We start from the raw sequence: 5,000 nt of genomic DNA, 5'->3' as shown, positions 1-5,000 counted from the left end.
AAGAGGTAGAGGAGATAGGTGCTGTAGAAGAGATGGGTGGTGGGGAAGAGGTAGGTGGTACAGAGGAGGTTGGTGAGATGAGAGTAGAAGATTTAAAGGAGGTAAGTGATGTAGCAAAAGAGGGGGGGGATGCAGAGGAGGTGAGTGTAGTAGGAGTAGGAGAGGTAAAGGAGGCAAGTGAGGCAGAGGAGGTGAGTGAGGTAAGGACAGAAGAGGAAAAGGAAGCGGGCGATGTAGTTGAGGAAATGGGTGGTGTAGAAGGAGAGAGGACAGGAAAAATACAGGTTCCGTGGAGTGAGCAGGTAGAAGAGGCAGAGATGGAGGAAGAGGTTAAAAAAACAAAACCTGCCACAAAACGGAAAAAGAAAAGTCAGAGTGCATCCAGTGATGCCAAGAATAGTAAAGTCGGGGAGGAAGGACAGACAGGCAGGAAGCAGGGACAGGCAGAAGACAGTGCTAGTGAAGAGGAGTGTGTGTCAGACAGCAGCGACATCCCTGGTTTTACTCTGACCAACAGCCAGAAAACAAAAATGTACTCAGTTGAAATGTTGAAAGTTTTCCTCCAACACACAAAAAACCAACACGGAGTAAAAGTGGAGGATTATTTTCCGGATTTACTCGTTTTTATTAGCTCAAGCAGATTCCATATGAGCCAAAAAGAGTCTGGCCTCATTGAGCAGGAGGTTTATAGATTAAAAAAACTGGTGCTTAAAGTAAAAAAACAAATAAACAGTGATGATGGGGGTCTTAATTAATTAATTTGTTTTTATTTTTTCTTATTTTAACATCTCAGCCATGGATACTTTCAAAGTGGGTGTTTTAAATGTGAACGGAGCCAGAGTTTTTAAAAAAAGGACACAAATTTTTGAAACTGCAAAATTAAAACACATTGATGTCCTTTTTTTACAGGAGACGCACAGCGACGGCTCTAACGAGACTGGAGGAGGGAGTGGGAAGGGGAAGTCATTTTAAGCCACAACACATCTCTTAGTGGTGGAGTGGGCTTCCTCTTCTCCAAATCTTTTACTCCAGTCTCACTGGAGGTCGAGCATTTTATCGAGGGGAAGTTGCTTTTAGTAAAAGCCCGGTTTGACCTTTTTAATGCTGTTTTTATAAATGTGTATGCCCCAACAATCGGTGCAGAGAGGAAGTTGTTTTTACAAAAAATTAATGATGTTTTAAATAGCTGTGTTTTTATTAGAAATGTGTTGCCAAGAAGCGCGTACTGGCACTTTAACTCAGTTTTAACATTTGATAAAAATTTTAGAGAAGCTTTTATTTATTTCTGGAGTGTTTTTAGGCAGAGGAAGAGTGATTTTAACAGTCTTAGGCAGTGGTGGGACCATGGTAAGACTGAAATTAAAATGCTTTGTCAGCAGCACACCCTCAATGTCACACATGACATCACCAGATCTATGAAAGACCTGGAGGGTGATATAGTGGAACTAGAACAAATAAGTGAGTCCACAGGAGATCGAGGATATATTGAAATCCTCAAAGTAAAAAAAATGGCATTAGCCGACCTGCTAGACGTTAAAGTCCAGGGCGCACTGGTCCGGTCCCGGTTCCAAAACGCCACCGAAATGGATGCTCCATCCAGTTTCTTCTTCGGCCTGGAGAAGAAGAACGGACAGAAGAGGGTAATCCACTCACTGCTCTCAGTCACAGGGCAAGAGATAACGGAACCAAGCCAGATCAGAACACGGGCTGTGAGTTTTTATTCCTCCCTATACTCGAGTGAGTACGAGGGGGAGGAAACGTTTTTAGAGGGGTTTTTAGGGGGACTACCTCAGGTAGCAGAGCAAACCAACTCACAGCTGGAGGGGCCGTTGACCACACGGGAGCTACAGGCTGCTCTGCAAAAAATGCAAGGACGGCGGGCTCCCGGCATCGACGGCCTCACTGTTGAGTTTTTTAAAGCATATTGGGACATTTTAGCAACAGATCTTTTAGATGTTTTTAACGAGAGTCTGGCCTCTGGTTCCATGCCGATGTCCTGCCGCAGGGCCGTGATAACGCTCCTGCCCAAGAAAGGAAACCTGCAGGACATCGGAAACTGGCGCCCTGTGTCTTTGCTGTGTGTGGATTACAAGCTTCTGTCCAAAGCTCTGGCCACCAGGCTGGGGGGGGCTATGGAGCAGGTCATCCACCGGGACCAGACCTACTGTGTGCCCGGCAGGTCCATGGTAGACAATGTCTACCTAATTCGAGATGTTTTGGAGGTCTCCAGCTCATTGGGCTTTGATACTGGTCTGATTTCTCTAGACCAGGAAAAGGCTTTTGACCGCGTTGAGCACAACTTCCTCTGGAAAATAATGGAGAAGTTTGGGTTCAGCGCTGGTTTCATAGGCAAGATCAAGGTGTTGTAAAGTGAAGTTGAGAGTGTGCTGAAGTTTAATGGTACTCTGTGTGCTCCTTTTAGAGTGTGTAGAGGGGTCCGGCAGGGCTGTGCTCTGTCGGGGATGCTCTATGCGCTCTCCCTGGAACCTCTCCTCTGCAAAATACGCTCCAACCTACAAGGTCTGGTTTTACCTGGTTTTAATAGCAGATTTGTTTTATCCGCATACGCAGATGATATTATTGTTTTTATTAAAAGCCAGAGAGATGCGGACATTTTAACAGATATAGTAGATTGTTTTAGTGTAACATCGGCAGCGAAGGTAAATTGGAAGAAAAGTGAGGCCCTCGCTGTCGGGGAGTGGCGTGGCGGTCTCCCAGTTCTTCCCCAGAGCCTCACCTGGAGAACTGACGGCCTGAAATATCTCGGAGTGTTTGTAGGAAAAGAAATTATTGTCCAGAAGAACTGGGAGAACGTCACAGAAAAAATTCAGGGAAAGCTTTCCAAGTGGAAGTGGCTGCTCCCTCAGATGTCTTTTAAAGGTAGGGTTTTGGTTTTAAACAACCTTGTAGCATCCCAATTGTGGCACCGTCTGACCTGTGTAGACCCTCCCTCTGGCCTTTTAGCAAAACTGCAGAAAGAAATGGTAGATTTTTTTTGGGATGGTCTACACTGGGTGCCACAGGGGGTGCTGTTTTTATCCAGAGAGGAGGGGGGACAGGGCCTTGTCCACCTGGCCAGCCGAACAGCCACTTTTAGACTTCAGTTTTTACAAAAATATCTTACCGGCCCGGCTGATTTGGTGTGGAGAGATGTGACCAGCTGCATTCTCAGACGTGTAAATAACCTGGGGCTGGATGCTGCTCTGTTTTTAACTGATTCTAATTTTTTAAAGTTAAATGGGCTGCCTCCATTTTATCAGGGTGTTTTTAAGTCTTGGGCCCTTTTTAATCATAAAAGGTGTCCAATGTCGGACTCTCTGCACTGGTTGTTGAAGGAGCCTTTGATTTACAGAGCCAGGCTGGACGTCAGCAGCAGCAGCACACCCAGCCTGATGGTGGCGCTCTGCAGGTCCAGAACCCCGTGCTTGCAGCAACTGGTGGATGCAGTGGGGCCGGCGCTGAGTGATGCCCGAGCCCTGGGCTTGCTGCTGGGTCTGACCTCCGCTCGAGTGGCTGAGAGGATTCTGGAGCTGTGGAGCCAGAGGCTATCGGGGAAGGAGAAGAGAATAATAAAAGACTACAGTGACGGGAAGGCTTCTCCAGACCCAGCAGACCCTTTTCCAGAGATCAACCTGAGCCCAGGGCTGGGAGAACTGACCGGTCCCCTGCTCAAGGTCACCAACCCGGCAGGACTGACGCTGCACAGAGCCGACAAAAAGACTCTATATATGAACTGTGTCAAAAGCATCCACAAGAAAGGCCTGTGCAGCAGACCCTCCACTGTGTGGAGTAACAGACTGGGTTCAGGAAGTGGACCAAGCCCACAGTGGGGGTCTTTTTACAAACCTCCCCTCAAAAAGCGGACAGCCGACCTCCAGTGGAGGATTTTACATGGTGCCGTCACTTGTAACGCTTTTATCTCCGTCATTAATCCTGCTGTTTTTAACAAATGCCCTTTCTGCAACTCACGTGAGACTGTATTCCATGTTTTTACTGAGTGTAAGAGACTCACAGAGTTTTTCTCTCTTTTAACATTGGTTTTTAGTCTTTTTAACGTAGTTTTTACCGAGAGTGTTTTTATCATGGGAGCTGCCTACAAAAAAGACAACAAAGAAAAGTGGCAGCTCCTAAATCAGCAGGAAAAACAGAGTTGAGAACAGAGAGGGGCAGGAGGCCAAGACAGTGTGGCTCTGTAATATCTATATATATTTAGGTTTCACAAACATACCGGGGATCTCGACACTTTTAAAGAACGTTGGTGTTTTAAAAATATTATCTGCACTGTGAACAATGAATGTTTACACTTTGCACAGGTTTTTATTGGATAATTTTTATATATTTATAGAATTGTTATTTATAAATATATATTTTTTGATATGATAATATGATTTTTCGTTACACTTTATGAGTAAACTGTTTGTTTTAAGAATATGTAAATAAAGTGTTTTTGAAAAATCAAAATCTCTCTCTGTCTCTCTCTGTCTCTCTCTGTTTCTCTCTCTCTCTGTCCCTCTCTGTCTCTCTCTCCGTCTCGCTCTCTGTCCCTCTCTGTCTCTCTGTCTGTCTGTCTCTCTGTCTTTCAGTCTGTCGCTCTGTCTGTCTCTCTCTGTCTCCCTCTCTGTCTGTCTCTCTGTCTGTCTGTCTCTCTCTCTCTCTCTCTCTCTCTCTGTCTCTCTCTGTCCCTCTCTGTCTCTCTGTCTGTCTGTCTCTCTCCGTCTCCCTCTCTGTCTCTCTCTCTGTCTCTCTCTCCCTCCCTGTCTGTCTCTCTGTCTCCCTCTCTGTGTCTCTCTCTGTGTCTCTCTCTCCGTCTGTCTCTCTCTCCGTCTGTCTCCCTCTCTGTCTGTCTCTCTGTCTGTCTCCCTCTGTGTCTGTCTCCCTCTCTCTTTCTGCCTCACTCTCTGTCTCCCTCTCTCTCTCTGTTTCTCTCTCTCTCCGTCTCCCTGTCTGTCTCCCTCTCTGTCTCTCTGTCTGTCTCCCTCTGTGTCTGTCTCCCTCTCCCT

Source organism: Cottoperca gobio, chromosome 14 (assembly GCF_900634415.1).
Source record: "Cottoperca gobio chromosome 14, fCotGob3.1, whole genome shotgun sequence".
NCBI classification, from domain to species: domain Eukaryota; kingdom Metazoa; phylum Chordata; class Actinopteri; order Perciformes; family Bovichtidae; genus Cottoperca; species Cottoperca gobio.
The sequence above is the reverse complement of the archived record's forward strand: the minus strand, read 5'-3'. Positions refer to the sequence as shown.